The 17,886-nt window shown below is 48.4% G+C and overlaps 1 protein-coding gene and 1 non-coding gene across 2 annotated transcripts in view; one reads left to right on the plus strand and one right to left on the minus strand.

Annotated features, from left to right (window-relative positions):
• TIAM1 (TIAM Rac1 associated GEF 1) overlaps nt 1–17,886 on the plus strand; it is a 464,008-nt gene that overhangs the window by 47,223 nt on the left and 398,899 nt on the right. The gene's annotated exons all lie outside the window — the stretch shown is intronic.
• Nucleotides 2,032–2,104, minus strand: TRNAC-GCA (transfer RNA cysteine (anticodon GCA)). Its single transcript has one exon. It is a non-coding gene; the product is annotated as a tRNA-Cys (tRNA).

A 17,886-nucleotide genomic window follows, 5' to 3' on the forward strand; every position in this document is an offset into this window, starting at 1 on the left:
GGGATTTTCCAGGCAAGAGTACTGGAGTTGGGTGCCATCGCCTTCTCCAGAAGTGCTAAGTGTGTAGAGGTGGAATAAAGCGTTGATCGTAATCTACAGCAGTGGAAGCCAAGGTTGAATGGGCATCGAGCCTGATTTAATAAGAGACCTTGTTAAAGCAGATTGCTGGCTCAGAGACTGTGATTTAGCAGGTCTGGGGTGGAGGGCAAGAATTTTGATATTGATGCTGCTGATCCAGGGACCACACTTTGAGAACCACTGTGCATGGGAGTCATGGATGACAGACCGTCTAACTCAGCTTGGAGGTCAGCAGGGCTTCCCAGAGGTGGAAGGAGTTCAGCTGGCCTTTGAAGGATGGGTTGGATTTTCCTAGATGGAGAAAAGAAGAGGGGGCATTCCAGGGAAGCGCGGTGTGTGTGGCAGGGTAGGGAATGGAATGCCAGGTCATGATTTTGGAAGGGTGGCCCGTGGGTGAGGCATGAAGATGCAAAGACTGAAAACAAATTCCTGTGCCCTTGGAGCCAGCGTAGACCCCTTGAAGGGTCTTTTTTTTTTCTTTGTTCGAGGGCACAGGGATCTTACGTTTCTGTAAAAGTGCAGTCATGTCTGCGGAAAGCTAAGTGCCTGTTGGCAAACCTGACGAGGTCATTCCATCCACTTCTGTGTCAGTATCTCGAAATGGGTTTGGAGGCTCTGCAGGTACACGTGTGATACGAGTAATGAGGGTTGGAAGCAAGAAATGATGTGGCTGTATCTCGCTTTCCATCTCTCCCGACATGGGACACAAGCTTTCCACTTGAACAAAATCAGCTTTGTTCTGTGATTCCCCCCCAACCCCCTGCCAGCTTCAGGCCCCAGGAGGCCTGTTTCTTTCAGAGTGGGCAGCTCAGCCCTGGGGGTGGGGACCACACCGAGACCTACAGGCAAGGGCTATGCATTTCACATCCTGGAGGGTTCCGGGACTGTGGTTGCATCAAGACTGAATCTTTTTACTTTCTTTCTACCTTGTAACACTTTCAGTCTGCATTCCTGACCCTGTGTATTGGTAGCTCACCTTTAGAACCCCAGAAGCAAGAACCTGGAATTTGCAAAGTTCCTTGTTTAACCTGTTTGGTTGGATAATTGCCTTCTCGGTTGAAAGCAGTTTTTACTTTCTTGAGACCTGGGTTTGTATTATGTTTGGGGGCAGACATCTTTGATTCTACAGTGGCGGGGAGGGGGGAGTCGGTTTTTCATTTCTGCTCTCTGATTATGAGGTGGAAGGAATTGGGGGATGGGGTGAAAGAAGGGGGCTGTCAGAACAGCTTTTGAGATACAAGGGGATTCACATCCTCCCCACTACATACACCCCTCCCCCCACCACCCCCCAGTAATGTCCCTCTGTTGCAGACCTTTGGGGGAGTGTGCTGGAACATTGTTTTTACAAGCAGATCTGGTTTGATGTAAAGATAGTACCTGACAGGCATGATCCCTGTATAAGAGACAGACGCCTTTAAAACAAATTCAGAATTTAACTTTTTCAAGAAAGGTGTGTCCGGGTTTCTAAGGAGCTTATTTTGACAGTCTGATTCCACTGTTAAAAAACATGGAAGGAATGACTAGTACCGAGAGGGTGACAGTTTGTGGGTCACCTGCCCTCTTGGTGGCTGAGCTGTAGTGATTCAGAGTTTGCATGGTGGTGATGGATGTTGTGGGGATCATTTGCAATATACACATACACGGAATTAAAGATATACACCTGAAACTAATATAATAAAGTTGTATTCAATTATGTCTCAATTGTTTGCTGTTCAGTTGCTGAGTTGTGTCTGACTCTTTGAATCCGGTGGACTGCAGCATGCCAGGCTTCCCTGTCCTTCACTATCTTCTGGAGTTTGCTCAAACTCATGTCTATTGAGTTGGTGACCGTGTGAAATCACTCAGTCGTGTTTTCAACTCTTTGCGATCCCATGGACCTACCAGGCTCCTCTGTCTATTGGATTTTACAGGCAAGAATATTGGAGTCGGTTGCCATTTCCTTCTCCAGGGGATCTTCCTGACCCAGGGATCGAACCTGGGTCTCCTGCATTGCAGGCAGATGCTTTACCGTCTGAGCCATCAGGGAAGCCTAAGTTGATGATGCCATCTTCAACTAAAAATGAGTAAAGCAAGTTAGCCTTTTGCAAGATGGTAGCATTGAAACTCAAAAAGCAATCTGCTTAATGATGAACACGGGCAACTGAAGTGGTGAGAAAACTGATGAGGAGAGCAATCTGAACTGCATGGTCTAGTGGGGAAGAGTGAGGACGTCAGTTGCCTGGGTTTGAATTCCAGCTCTAAGAACCTGAGAAATCACATGTCCAAAGTTAAGTGACAGCTCAGGCCTTAGTTTCCTCATCTGTAAAATGGGTATAATACACATCTATCTCACAGGATAATCATAGAGGTTAAATGAGTTATTTGTGAAGAGCTTAAAATAGTGTCTGGTGCCTGGTACATGTGTATGTATGCTGCTGCTGCTGCCTAGCTCCTTAAGTTGTGTCCAACTCTGTGCGACCCTATGGGCTACAGCCTGCCAGGCTCCTCTGTCCGTGGGATTCTTTAGGCAAGAGTGCTAGAGTGGGTTGCCATGCCCTCCTCCAGGGGATCTTCCCCACCCAGGGATCAAACCCAGGTTTCCTGCATTGCAGGTGGATTCTTTACCGCTGAGCCACAGGGAAGCGCTCGTGTATGTATGGAACATGTATATGGCACATGTGTATAAATGTTTATTACAGTAAATTGCTCTCTAGGACATAAGAATAGTGTTGAAAAAAGTTAACGATACACTTTTCTGACTTTTTAGCACAGAGCTCGTAGCCCGCTCGAAACTCTGCAGGCTATTCATTGGAAGGACTGATGCTGAAGCTGAAACTCCATTAAAGCAACGTCCAGTTTTTTCTGTAGTTTGTTCTAGAACATTCATGTTTTCTCTGTGATTATCTTAGACTTTGGAAAAGCAAAGAAGGCACTAGGAGGTTTCCTCAGAATCTAGTCCCTGACGTTAAATAGTGTGGGAAAAGAAAGCGCCGGAAGACTCTTGCAGAGGGTTGTTGCTATGGTTTCCCGACAGTGGGTTATAGAGTATTTGTTGGTTTATTTAAGACAGTTGTGATGACATTAAAGAACTGAAGTAGAAAAAGCAGTTTCAGTGCAGCCCACCTGATGGAGTCGGCGTTGTGTGAGACATTGTTTGTGCTGCATGCCCGGGCGGGCCGGGTTTCCCATTAGACCCCAACTCACGGTCCTCCTTTGTCTGCACCTGCCAGCACGGTGTCTCGTGTCTATTTCTGCCAGTCGGCTTGAACTGCCCCTCAGTTTCGCATGGTTTCTCAAATGAGATTTTCTTAAAATAGTTTCTCCTTGTCCTAGCAACCAGATGTTAAGTTTAGGGTTTTAATACTTTCGAATTTTTTCTTTTCCTTAGTGTTAAGTTTTTCCATTTTGCTCTTCTCTTCCTGGAACTTTGGTGACTTTTGATGTTGCATGTGATCAGTCCAGGGTCCGGGAGGCCTGATCCAAGAGTTTTAGGACTGTCACACACAACTGAGAGAAGTTTTGGTGGCATAACTATTTGTGAGGATCCATCAAACCTTTTTACAGCTTTGAGTCTGTACCAGGCATATTATACTTTATAAATATTGACTGATTTGATTTTCATAATAGTACAAACTAGATGATATCATCACCATCATTCCCTTTCTACAGATGAGGAAAACTGAGGCCCCAAGGGTATGACTTGGCCAAGGTTGAGTCCTGGTAAGTGACAGGGCAGGGATCTAAGTTCAAGCATTCTGGCTATAGAGACAGTGCTGACAGTCACTCTGCTGATTGTAAATCAATTTTTGAATTTTATTTGAAGCTAACTTGTACAAGGAGATCCAAACAGTCAATCCTAAAGGAAATCAGTCCTGAATATTCATTGGAAGGACTGATACTGAAGCTGAAACTCCAGTACTTTGGCTACCTGATGCAAAGAACCGACTTTTTGGAAAAGACAGTGATGCTGGGAAAGATTGAAGGCAGGAGGAGAAGGGGACGCCAGAAGATGAGATGGTTGGATGGCATCACCAACTCAGTGGACATGAGTTTGAGTAGGTTCCAGAAATTGGTGATGGACAGGGAAGCCTGGTGTGCTGCAGTCCATCGGGTCGCAAAGAGTTGGACGTGACTGACTGAACTGATTCGGAGAAGGCAATGACACCCCACTCCAGTACTCTTGCCTGGAAAATCCCATGGATGGAGGAGCCTGGTAGGCTGCAGTCCATGGGGTTGTGAGAGTCGGACACGACTGAGCGACTTCACTTTCACTTTTCACTTTCATGCTTTGGAAAGGAAATGGCAACCCACTTCAGCGTTCTTGCCTGGAGAGTCCCAGGGACGGGGGAGCCTGGTGGGCTGCATGCATGCTAAGTTGCTTCATTGTGTTTGACTCTGTGTGACCCTATGGACTGTAGCCCACCAGGCCCCTCTGTCCATGGGATTCTCCAGGCAAGAATACTGGAGTGGATTGCATTTCCTCCTCCAGGGGATCTTCCCGACCTAGGGATTGATCCCATGTCTCTTAAGTCTCATGCATTGGCAGGTGGGTTCTTTACCACGAGCGCCACCGGGAAAGCTCTTAAAGCTAATTGTTTGAACTGAAGTTTAGTTGATTTAGAAAGTTAATAATTTCAGTTGAGGCTTTCTCTTTATTGCTAAGTGGCTTCAGAGGTCTAAACCTTCAGTGCCAGCGGGGGCTCCTATGCTTTAGTTCCTATGATTGCCCTAACAAAGTACCACAGACTGGGTGACTTCAAAGAACTCAGATTGAGGGGACTTCCCTGGTGGTCTGGTGGTTAAGAATCCACCTACCAATGCAGGGGACACAGGTTTGATCCCTGGTGGAGGCACTAAGATCCCACGTGCCACATCTCACATGCAACTAAGCCTGTCAGCAGCAACTCCTGAAGCCTGAGTGCCGTAGAGCTGATGCTCCAGAGACGCTGCCACAATGAGAGGCCCGCACACCGAAACCAGAGAAAGGCCGAGCCAGCGACGAAGAGCCCAGGCACTGCCACAATGACCCGGTACAGCCAAAAACAAAGTAATAAATTTAAAAAAATAGAGAAAGCTTCTGTGCTTTAAAATAAACTTCATGAACTGCCCCCTGACCCCCCCCCCAAAAGCCCTGAGATTTATTTTCCCACAGTTCTGGAGGCTACAGGTTCAAAGTCAAGGGGTCAGCAGGGCTTTGCTCCTACTGAAGGGTCTAGGTAATCTCTTCCTTTCTCCTAGATGCAAAGTTGCCGACAGTCCTTGGTGTCCCTTGGCTTGTCGGTCCGTCACTCCAAACTCTGCCTCTGTTGGAAGGACCCCAATCACACTGGTTAGGAACCTGCTCTCCTCCAGTATGTCCTCATCTTAATTCACTACTGCTGCAGAGACCCAACTGTAAAATGTAAATGATTTACAGATAAGGTCACTGTTACGGGCTGGATTGGGGTTGTGTGTCCCCCACCTTTGGGTTTCCCTGGTAGCTCAGCTGGAGTGGGTTGCCACTTTCTCCTCCAGGGGATTTTCCCGACCCAGGGATCTTACCCAAGTTCGAGGTAATAAAGTTAACATGAGGCCCTTAGGTGGGGCCTAATTCAGTCTGACTGGTGTCCTTCTGAGAAAAGGCGATTTGGACACATTTACATCAGAGATGCATGGACACAGGAAGACACGGTGGGAAGGTGGCCATTGACAAGCCGTGGGGAAACCAGCCCTGCCGACATCTGGAGCTCAGACCTCCAGCCTCCAGAACTGTGAGAAAATAAATTTATGCCATTTAAGCCCCACAGCTTATGGTTCTTTATTATGACAGCCTTAGAGGACAGATACAGTCATATTCACAGGCATGAGGCTTAAGACTTCAGCATACTTTTGGGAGGCACAGTTGAACCCACAATGCCAGGGTTAGTCACTCAGTCATGTCTGACTCTTTGTGACCCCGTGGACTGTAGCTCTTCAGGCTCCTCTTTCCATGGGATTCTCCAGGCAAGATGACTGGAGTGGGTAGCCATTCCCTTCTCCAGGAGATCTTCCTGACCCAGGGATCGAACCCAGGCCTCCTGCATTGCAGGGAGACTCTTTACCTTAGGATGCTAGTTCTGCGCTTGGATTATATGGAAAGGCAGCTTTTGGCTTCTTTCCAGCTCAGCACTGATATATCTGCCTGAGAGAAATAAACACGCCTCTTGTGCAGGGGAGGGCCCTGGAGGCAGAAGGCAGAGGCTGTCTGACTCATCCTCCAAGTTTGCGGGCTTTAGAGGCACCTGGGAACTTGCTAGTGGCAGGAGCTGTCAGCCTAGGTCTCCTGGGAGAGGGACACACAGGGCCGCCTTCACTGATTTCGAAAAGCCTCCAACTTTATCCCTTCCAAAGATGCTCTGCCTTTGACTCCGCGGACAAAGCCCTGGGCGTGGACCTGGCGCTCCCTCCCGGCCCCGCCCCTCCTTGGCGCTCCTCCCCTTGTCCCGGCCCCTCCCCTCCCCTCTGCTCCCCTCCTCCCCGCTCTGTGGAGTCTCAGGCCCTCCAGGGGATGGGAGAGGCTCTCAGCTCCCCTGGGGAAGGGGATGAGGCATCGCTCTGAGACGCCTGGTTATTTTTTTTGCTTCCTTCCTGGGTGTGGGCGTTTGTGTTGACAGTGGCAGAGGAGGCGCGATGACGGGTGCTTGGAACACTTGGGCGCTGGTGGAGCGGGTGGGAGGTGGTGCCCGTGCCTGGCAGGTGACTTGGCGCTCACGTGGCCCTGGGGGCCCAGCAGGACGGTGGCAGAACCGGAAGTGCTCCTCCGGGCTGGGGATCCCATAGCATCCTCCGTGTCGCACGAAGGGGCGCTGCCTGCTGCTCTTCCGTGGCTCCCCAAGGAGACTCTCTTTGCGGGCACTCCTGTCTTTGCAGGCAAGCCTTCGTGGCGGTCCTGAAAGTCAGTCTATAAAGAAAGCTGAGCGCCAAAGAATTGATGCTTTTGAACTGTGGTTTTGGAGAAGACTCTTGAGAATCCCTTGGACTGCAAGGAGATCCAACCAGTCCATCCTAAAGGAGATCAATCCTGATTATTCATTGGAAGGACTGATGCTGAAGCTGAAACTCCAATACTTTGGCCATCTCATGGGAAGAACTGACTGGAAAAGACCCTGATGCTGGGAAAGATGGAAGGTGGGAGGAGAAGGGGCTGACAGAGGATGAGATGTTTGGATGGCATCACTGACTGGATGGACATGAGTTTGAGTAAGCTCCCGGAGTTGGTGATGGACAGGGAGGCCTGGCGTGCTGCAGTCCATGGGGTCTCAAAGAGTCAGACAGGACTGAGTGACTGAACTGTACTTGGAAACTGTAGTGGGGAGTGCTCTCCATCCCTGCGATCTCCATCAAATATACCCCAAGTGTATTCAGACATAAAGCTTGGGAAGATTGGAGTACCATCTGGAACACCAGGTGGGGCTCAGCTCAGCACCTGACTCCACTAGAAATATGTGTTCCAGACCTTGGAGGGAGAGGGGAGTGATCAAACTCACCCTGTTTGCTAACCCTTCCTCAGCATGTCATACCTGGAGCATGCCAGGAGTGTCCCTGTTCCCTCTGGTATTTAGACTCTGGAATCGCCCCTGGTGAAGTGGTTGGAAGAGGTCCCGCCCCCTACCCTGGGGTATTGAAACGCAGGCACCTACTTATCCATCAGATTTGGAAACTGAGATTAAGGTAAGCAGGCCTGGATCATAACTGGGTACTTGGATAGGAATTTCGAGATGAAAGTTTACCTCTTTATTTTTCTTTCTCTCCCCTCCACATCCCAAGAAAAGACACACAATAATTCCAGTCTGGGGCTTTTTCCACATTCTGCCCTGTATTAGTTTCCAGGGGCTGCAGTAAGAAGCTATCTTGAACTGGGGGGCTTAAAACAGTGTACAGATTTATTCTCACAGTTCAGAAGGCTAAGAAGTCTGAGATCAAGGTGTTGGCAGAATTATGCTCCCTCTGGAGGCCCTAGGAAAGAATCCACCGTAGCTTCTTCCTAGTTTTGGGTTCAGTTCAGTTCATTCTCTCAGTCGTGTCCGACTCTTTGTGACCCCATGGACTGCAGCACGCCGGGCCGCCCTGTCCATCACCAACTCCGGGAGCTTACTCAAACTCGTTTCCGTTGAGTCGGTGATGCTGTCCAGCCATCTCATCCTCTGTTGTCCCCTCCTTCTCCCGCCTTCAATCTGTCCCAGCATCAGGGTGTTTTCCAACAAGTCAGTTCTTCACATCAGGTGGCCAAAGTATTGGACTTTCAGCTTTAGCATCAGTCCTTCCAATGAATATTCAGGACTGATTTCCTTTAGGATGGACTGGTTGGGTCTCCTTGCAGTCCAAGGGACTCTCGAGAGTCTTCTCCAACACCACAGTTCAAAAGCATCAGTTCTTCGGTGCTCAGCTGTCTTTATAGTCCAACTCTCACATCCATACGTGACTACGGGGAAAACCATAGCCTTGACTAGACCGACCTTTGTCAGCAAAGTAATGTCTCTGCTTTTCAATATGCTGTCTAGATTGGTTATAACTTTTCTTCCAAGGAGCAAGCGCCTTTTAATTTCATGGCTGCAGTCACCCTCTGCAGTGATTTTGAACCTCCCCCCAAAATAGTCTCTCACTGTTTCATTGTTTCCCCATCTATTTGCCATGAAGTAATGGGAACAGATGCCGTGATCTTAGTTTTCTGAATGTTGAGTTTTAAGCCAACTTTTCCACTCTTCTCTTTCACTTTCATCAAGAGGCTCTTTAGTTCTTCTTTGCTTTCTACCGTAAGTGTGGTGTCATCTGCATATCTGAGGTTATTGATATTACGCCCGGCAATCTTGATGCCAGCCTGTGCTCCATCCATCCCGGCATTTCTCATGATGTACTATGCATGTAAGTTACATAAGCAGGGTGACAATATACAGCCTTGACGTACTCCTTTTCCGATCTGCAATGAGTCTGTTGTTCCAGGTCCAGTTCTAACTGTTGCTTCCTGACCTGCATACAGGTTTCTCAGGAGGCGGATCAGGCGGTCTGGTATTCCCATCTCTTTAAAAATTTTCCACAGTTTGCAGATTGATGTCATCATCTGCAAAGTCCCTATTTCCAAATAAGATCATATTCCTAGGTACCAGGGTTAGGACTTAAGCATATATTGCGGGGGACACAACTGGACCCTCCACACCCCCCCACCACTCCCGTTGCATTGCCATCCTGAAATGCCTTCCCATTTGATTGATGTTAGGGGCACGGCTGCCTGCATCGATTTTATTATTGTCTGTTTGTTCCCTCTTTGTTTGACCTAATTCTTTCTGTTTTTTAATTTGGCCATACCTTGTGGCATGTGGGATCTTAGGTCCTCAACCAAGGACTGAACCCGGACCCCTGCTGTGGAAGCCTGGAGACTTAACCACTGGGCGGCCACAGGAGTCCCCCAGATCACTGTTTTGATTGTGTCTCTCCCCTACTCCCTTGTCCTACTCTTCCCTGCTAAATGTCTCTTGTTGTTATTCTTTGCTTCGTCAAGCCTCTGATAAAAGCACACTTCTGTCTGGACATTTCAGTTTTGTGCCTTTCTGGAGGACATACACATTCTCCAAAGATCCTGCATGGTACTCACCTCGGGAGAAATACAGATATTTGTCCAAGATCTGATTCCTGTCTGTCCCACTAGACTGGTCCCCTATCAAGACAAGGGACCACAACTTTAGTTCATGAATGATTGTAACCTTTGTCCCGAGATCGATCCTTGGTTCAGCAAGATCCCACATGCCTCAGAGCAACTAAGCCTGTGTGCCACAACTACTGAGGCCATGCTCTAGGGCCCTCGAGCTGCAACTACTGAGCCCAGGTGCCGCAGCTACTGGAGGCCCCGTGCCTAGAGCCCCTGGTCCACAGCAAGAGGAGCCCCTGGTCCACAGCAAGAAGAGCCCCTGCTGTGAGCATCCAGTGTGTGGCAACGGAGCGTAGCCCCTGCTCCCGGCAACCAGAGAAAAGCCTGCACAGCTGGGGAGACCCAGCACAGCCCCCCTCCAAAAAACCCAGTGAATGAAAAATGAAATAAAACATTGGTGAAGGTGCTACATTTTTTAGTGTTGGCTGATTTTTGGCTGCTCTGGGTCTTCGTTGCTGCGTCCGAGCTTTCTGTAGGTGCGGTGAGCAGGGGCTACTCTTCGATGTGGTTCGTGGGCTTCTCATTGTGGTGGCTTCTCTTGTGAAGCACAGTCTCCAGGGCTTCAGTCGTTGGGCTTGTGGGCTCTCGAGCACAGGCTTAGTAGTTGTGGTGCACAGGCTTAGTTGCCCTCAAGGCACGTGGGATCTTCCCCAACCAGGGATCGAACCCGTGTCCCTGCATTGGTAGGCAGATTCTTAGCCGCTGGACCCCCAGGACAGTCCTGATACATAATGTTCTGTGTAGCTTATCACACCTGCACATGTGCAAAATGTTATGGAAGGATGGAAAAAAAAAGAAAAACAAACCCGTTAAACAGCCCAAATCAAACCACATTTCTGTGCATGGATTGTGTGTGTGAAAGAGTGAGTGGGTTTGAAGAATGTTCCAGAGGAAAGGAAGGGAGAGATGAATGGGAAAGCAGCCAGAGGGGCTGGTGAATGCCCATTGAGAGGAAAAGCTGGACTGAGGGGAAAGCGTCTGGGTAGTTATCAATGCCTGTGGTTGTAATCAGAGCTCTGTCTCCAGCTAGCTGTGGGATTTTTGAGCAAATCAATCGTTTCCCATTGTGGGCATCTGCTTTGAAAGGGAGCTGGCACAGTAACCTCTGCGCATCTTTCCAGCTCAGAAAACTTCAGAGTTTTGAAGCATCTAACAAGGTATCACTGAGTCACTCATTTTTTTTTTTTTCCCTTACTTCACAATTCTCTGCAATGTCTACACTCGATGGGGGCTCTTCGGACCCTACTGGCTTCAGACAGCGAGTTTGAAGGAATCATGTTTTGGTCAAGAATCTCCGGTTTTTTTAATGTCATCATTTCATTTGGTTAAGAACACCTTTAATTTTTTCTGAGTTTTTCTTCTCTCCAATCCAGGTTTCATGTTGCCTAGTTTTAACATTTTCCTTCACAGATGTAGAAAACAAACTTATGGTTACCAGGGGGGAGACCTCTGAGAGGAGAGATAAATTGGAAGTTTGGGATTGACATGTACACACTACTATATATAAAATAGATAGCTAATAAGGACCCTGGTGGCTCATCGGTAAAGAATCCACCTGCAATGCAGGAGACCCACGTTCCATCTCTAGGTTGGGAAGATCCCCTGGAGATGGGAATGGCAGCCCGCTCTAGTATTGTTGCCTGGAGAATTCTGTGGACCGAGGAGCGTTGCAGAGCCCGTGGTGTTGCAGAGTCGTACACGACTGAGCGACTAAGTCTTTTGCTTCCCTTTAGCACAAGAAACTCTACTCAGTACTCTCTTATGACCTATATGGGAAAAGAATCTAGAAAAGAGGGGATATATGTATATGTCTAACATTCACTTTGCTGTACACGTGAAACTAACACAACATTGTAAATCAACTAAACTCCAAGAGAAATTTTTAAAAATGAATAAACACCCCCCCCAAAATTTCCTTGGCCTTTTATCTTTATTTGAACATTTGTAGTTCTTGGTTTTCTTGGATTCTAATAACTTATGCTGATCATAGTAACTCCTGTATATAGCTACGCTTTTTGTATGGATTCAGTCATCGGAACCTTATGTCAGCACTGTGACGCGGACTCGTGGTTGCTGTTTTGTGGATAATGGGAAGTGAGAGGTGAAGGAGCTTGTTTGGGCTCGCGGTTGCCCAGCGGGGCAGTGGCTGCGCTGTGACTGCCCCTGGCTTGTTCTGAGCTGTGTGCATGCCATGCCCACTGCGCTAGGCTGGTCCAGCCCTTCTGTGTCCCAGGTCCCTGGATGGCAGGGCCATTATCTTTGTGTTTTGGTCCTTCTGAGGTCTCTAGTACAGGCCTGTCAGTACCTAACAGAAGTTTTTAGAAGGTACTTTCTAGTTTCTTTAAGAGGAATCATTCCTGGGAATTCCTTGGCAGGCCAGTGGTTAGTCAGCAGGACAGCAGCACTTTCTTACTTGGGGCCTGAATTTTGATCTCTGGTCAGGGAACTAGGGTTAGGGTCAAGGAACTTAGGATCCTATAAGCTGTACAGCTCCACGAAAAAAAAAAAAAAAAAAAAAGAAGAATCATTTCTGTCTCACTGTGTCAGGGAAGGAATAGCTCTTGTGCTGAGCGGAATGCAGTAGTCAGGTTCTTAGCTTCTGGGGAGAAGAGAAGCTACCTTCTATGGCACCTTGTGCCATAAGGGTGGTGTCATCTGAGGTTATTGATATTTCTCCCAGCAATCTTGATTCCAGCTTGTGCTTCATCCAGCCTGGCATTTTGCATGATGTACTCTGCATATAAGTTAGCCACCCATATTGCTTTCTTTTCTCAAACCAGCATTTTTGAACGTGGAGGGATGGGGCTTGTTCTTAGTGTGGCGGCTTCTGGTAGAGATCTTGCCTGCTCGGAGCCGTCTTCTCTTTGCCAAAATATAGCCCATCCTTGGAAAGTATAAGAATGTGAGTTACCCCAAAGGAGTGGATTCTTTGCTCTCAGCTGACCTGCCCACTCTTCCGGATGTGCTGGTTTAATCTTCTCAGTGAAGATTAAATCAAGCTCTTCCTTTGCCTGCAGATGCAACTCATGCAACTGAGCCAGATGGCTCAGTGGTAAGGAATCTGCCTGCAAATGCTGGAGAAGAGAGTTGGGTCCTTGGGTCAGGAAGATCCCCTGGAGAAGGAAATGGCAACCCATTGCAGTTTTCTCGTCAGGAGAATATCATGGACAGAAGAACCTGGCAGGCAACAGTCCGTGAGGTCTCAAAGAGTTGGATATGACTGGGCACGTATGTGAAACACAACTAATCTCAGGCTGATCGGTTTCTCAAACACAGTTGTATGCTGATATTCCAGGTTGCCCTGTCTTGCCTTGGTAGGCAAGCAGGGACCTGTAACTCCCCTGGCAAGTCAAGACAGACAGCAGGCCAACCATCAGCTTGCTCAGACCTCACCTGGAACAAAGTCAAGCTCCCTTTGGAAGATTCAGATTCTTGTTTGCTGTTGGATTGGGCATGATCAAGAGGAGAGACACTGAATCTTTTATCCATTTGCAAATGATACATGGTAGGCATTAATCAGAGATCTGCTCTGGGAAATGGGTGGGCTGATCCAAACTCCTTCATCGGAATACCTGGAGCACTTGGTGCATTGAACCGTCATGAGTGTTTTAGAGATGGAAGGGGCCACTTCAGCTTTCACATTTGATAGTTGACAAAACATCAGCTCTCCGGCAGTTTGACCGAGACAAGTTCTATCATGGGAGTAGATTGGAGCGAGCACTCCCTGAGGTTATGGGCCATCTGTCCTGGAGTGAGGCCACTGAGATGGAAAGACAGCTTTCTAGAAACTTGGAGTGGTGGTCAAGCAAGAGGCATACGCATAAGATTCAAATGATAAAGGACTAAGCTGCAGGTCATCACCCATAGAGACCCCTGGGTCACTGTTCACATCTGCTTCATGCTCAGTGGATCTTGGTATCTTGCCCAGAGCCTGGGATTGGTCCTCTTAGGGTGATGTGTGGAGTTGTTCATTCAAGACTCTGCAGAGCAAGCCTGGTGGAGGTTGGTGGTGTGAGGGCATAGCCTTGGGGTGTGAACCCTCAAGACAAGGTCTGTGCCTCTGCCGGGACCATGGGCACTGGGCCTGTCTGATCTCTCAAAGCTCAGTGTTAGACTCTGCAGTATAACTGACCTCATTGCCCCCCTCCCTGAATGCATGTAATCAGGACCTGGCTCCCGTACTCACACAGTGGACCACAGCTAGCAAAGCCTCTTCCGATTTTTGTTTTGTCTTTTAAAGACTCACCTTACATGAGTTTGGTCCTGAGTTGTGAGCAGGCCTCCTGTCATACCTGTATGTTCACCTCGCAGGTGGAGCAGTGTACGGAGTGGCCTGCTGGGGGAAGGAGGCCTGATCAGTCGCTGAGCAGGAACATTTTATTTTCTTGGCTGCACTAAGGCTTCTTTGCTGCGTTCTGGCTTTCTTTAGTTGTGGCAATCTGGGCCTCCTCTCTAGTTGTGGTAGCTTCTCTTGTTACAGCTCATGGGCTTGGTTGCCCTATGGCCTGTGGGACCTTCCTGGACTAGGGGTTGAATCCCATGCCCCCTGCACTGGCAAGCGGACTCTCAGCCACTGGACCACCGGGGAAGGCCAACAGGAACCGTTTTTGCGACTTGAGGTCATTTTCAGTGCCAGAGCTCTTGTCTCTGCGTGTGTGCTTCAGTCGTGTCTGACTCTCTGTGACCCCATGGACTGTAGCCCGCCAGGCTCCTCTGTCCATGGGATTCTCCAGGCAAGAATACAGGGGTGGGTTGTCATTTCCTTCTCCAGGGGATCATCCCAACTCAGGAATCGAACGCGTGTCTCTTATGAACAAGTATAGAGTCCAGGATCATCTCTAGCAAGGCAATATTCAGGTTGTAAGATTCTTGGAATTTTCTTTTGGAGATCTTTCTTTTCTTCTTTCAAATCCTACCCCTCCCCCCCCCCCCATTTTGAATTGGTTCCTGCCAAGGCAAATTCATCATCCTAACTCCACTAAGGGGTTTGAATATGAGGATTCCTTGCTTGACTGATTGCTTTTCCTTAAGCTTCCTTTGCCCTCCCTCACGTGGAGATGCTCCCTAGCAGAGAAATGGCAGGCAGCCAGAGCTGGAGATTTCTGCCACCTGGATTAGCAACCCTTGAATAATTAAGATCTGAGTGTAAAGGGAAGCTATGAAATGCATCAGAGGTGCACGCCCGGGTGAACCGGGAAACCGAAGACGATGATCTGGGTGAGAAGCATCGTAAGGCAGCTTCCTGAACTGAGCAGAGTCTCCTCTCACCTGACTCGCTATCTCAGCATCATGGTTTCCTCTTTCCCCCAGCGGGAACGCTACCCCTCGTTCTGCCTCCTGCCCTCGCGCTTGGTGCTGCCCTGGATTCAGGTGGTGCCAGTCTGGTGGCTGAGGAAGAAATCAGTGCCTCTTTCTTGCTTCCTGGCTGGGGTTGTGGGTCCCAGAGTGTCCCATCTGGTATTTCTCCCTTCACTGTTCTAAGACATGCCACTTGGTGGACTGGTTTGGTGACCTTATTAGAACCAGCACTATGGAGTCATTACTTACTGCAGTTTCATTCCTTGACACTGGAAACTTCCCCTAAGCCCTCAGGACAGCTAGGGGAAAGCTAGAAAATCTGGTGGAACAGAGAAGGGAGAAGAAGAGAAACAATGGTCAGAGCTGAGCCCGCTCCTAGTTTCACTCCGGTTGAATTTTATCAGATGGCTGATAACCGTGCCTGTAGCCAGTTATGGGAGTTTGGACGCCCATATCCGAACACATGGCTTCTTTGTTCCTGGTTCAAACCACAGAATGGATTTTGTGGATTCCAGCGAGAATACCATTGGTGTTAATGGAATAGTAGGGTTGTCTCAGTCCATTTGGGCAGCTGTAGAGAAATACGAGAGACTGGGTATCTTCAGAACAATGGATATGTATTTCTCACAGTTCTGGAGCCTGGAAGTCTGGGTTCGGGGTTCTGGTGAGGCTCCTCTTCTGGGCTGCAAAGTTGCCAGCGCCTTGCTGTGTCCTCTAATGGAAGGGCCAAGGGAGCTCCGTGGGGGTCTCTATAGGGCACTAATCCCCCTCAGGAGAGCTCCACCCCCATGATCTAAGCACCTCTCAAAAGGCCCTGTCTTCTAACATCACCCTCTTAGGCATTAGGATTTCACGATGAATTTTGAGGTGACGCAGACGGTCAGACCACACGTAGCGAGGAAAGACCAAAGAGGGGGTTGCGCTTGGCTAACGTGGGTTGGTTAAGCCAGACTCGGGCATCATTTCTATTCCTTCTAGCTACATAGACTTTAAAAATTTTATTTTAAATGTTAAAAAAAAAAAAGATTTTTTTCTGCCCCATGTGGAGTGCGGGATCCTACTTCTCTGACCAGGGATCAAACCCGTGCCCCCTGCATCAGGAGCACAGAATCCTAACCACTGGACTGCCGGGGAAATCCCTACGTAGGCATTTAGAAAGTGATTTGCTGCTTTGGTTTGACTCGTCTTTGTCTTCTTTCCATCCCTGTGGTCGACTGCCAGCAGATTGTATTAAAAAAAAAAAAAATCCAGGCACTCCTCCTCTTTGCCACAAAACATGGTCCCCAGTCTTATTGAGGGGGCGTGTTTCAAGGTCTCTGGGGAGGTGGAAAGTATGTGGGGTGTGACCCTGCCTGTGCAGTGGTGAGGGTTCATCGCTCTGACCTTCTGGACTGTGTTAGAAGGTCATTCTTAGTGTGTCTTCATCCCTCTGGGAAGAATGAGGAACCCCAAATGGTGGCTGCTCCCAGAAGGAGCGGGCAGAGAGGAAGGGGAGGCAAAAGAGAAGGAAGACCAGTAAGACGCCTCTGAATTTCTCGTATTTCTCCTTCTTCTGCAGAGGCTTTTTACCAAAAAGTACCTTTCCTGGGATGTTATTTTTATTTTAAAAGTGTCCTACTTCTTCCGGCAAGTCAGAAATTTCATTTTTCCTTTAAGAGGATGGAGGGAAGGAGGATAACTTTCCTTTCCTGGGGCTGTTGCAACAAAGTAACAAAACTAGGTGACTTAAGACACCATTTATTCTCTCATCCATCTGGAGGCTAGAATTCCAAGGTGGGTGTCCCAAGGGGCTCTTTGGGACAATCTGCTCCGTGCCTCATCCCAAGCCCGTTGTCCTCCTTGGTGTTCCCAGCTTGTACACACATTATTCCCACCTCTGAAAACAACATACCCTTTTTGGAAATTGTTAGTCGCTCAGTTGTGTCTGACTCTTTGCACCCTCATGGACTGTAGCCCACCAGGCTCCTCTGTCCATGGGATTCTCCAAGCAAGAATCCTGAATTGGGTAGCCGTTCTTTTCTCCAGGGGATGTTCCCCACCCAGGGATTGAACCTAGGTCTCCTGCACTGCAGGAGGATTCTTTACTGTCTGAGCCACCAGGGAAGCCCACCCTCCCCAAACCAAAGCTTTGTGTGTTGAGTCTGATGTGAACAGAAGGAGAGGAAAGCTTTGTCGGCCAGGGGTCTGTTCCCATGGTAGGCGCTGTGAGGCACTTTCAGTTTCACCTGTGAAGTTAATTTCACTGTGAGCTCAGTTCTGCAGGTAGGTGTAGTTTTTTCCGTTTTATGGATGAGGAAACTGAGTCTCAGAAGATGTTACCGGCCCAGTCACCTACAAGCTTGTCAAGGAGTGCTGGGCTGAAATCCAGGTTTCTGGCAGCCAGGTGCTCTTCCCATGTGCTGTGTTTAACTGCCTTCTTTCCACCTGCCTTTGTTTACCTTTTTATTTTTGAGCATAATTGATTAACAGTGTGCCCGTTTTAGTTAGTGGTGATCACCTACATGTGGACATGCCTTCTTAAGACACAGAAGTAGGGCTCCAGGTGGACGGATATGTGTGTCTTTGCGTTATTTGTAATAAGAGTTCGTTTCCCTCCATTAGACTGGGAGTTCCTTAGTCCATTATCTTTAAAGTTCTGGGGCAGAACGATCTTTAACTCCACTTGTGTCCTGCTTAAAAAAATTTCTTTTTAAAATTTATTTTGGGTTTCCTGGGACTTTGATGCTGCGTAGGTTTTTCTTTTGGAGAAGGCAGTGGCACCCCACTCCAGTACTCTTGCCTGGAAAATCCCATGGACGGAGGAGCCTGGTGGACTGCAGTCCATGAGGTCGCACAGAGTTGGACACGACTGAGCGACTTCACTTTGACTC

Source organism: Ovis canadensis, chromosome 1, assembly GCF_042477335.2.
Source record: "Ovis canadensis isolate MfBH-ARS-UI-01 breed Bighorn chromosome 1, ARS-UI_OviCan_v2, whole genome shotgun sequence".
NCBI lineage: Eukaryota > Metazoa > Chordata > Mammalia > Artiodactyla > Bovidae > Ovis > Ovis canadensis.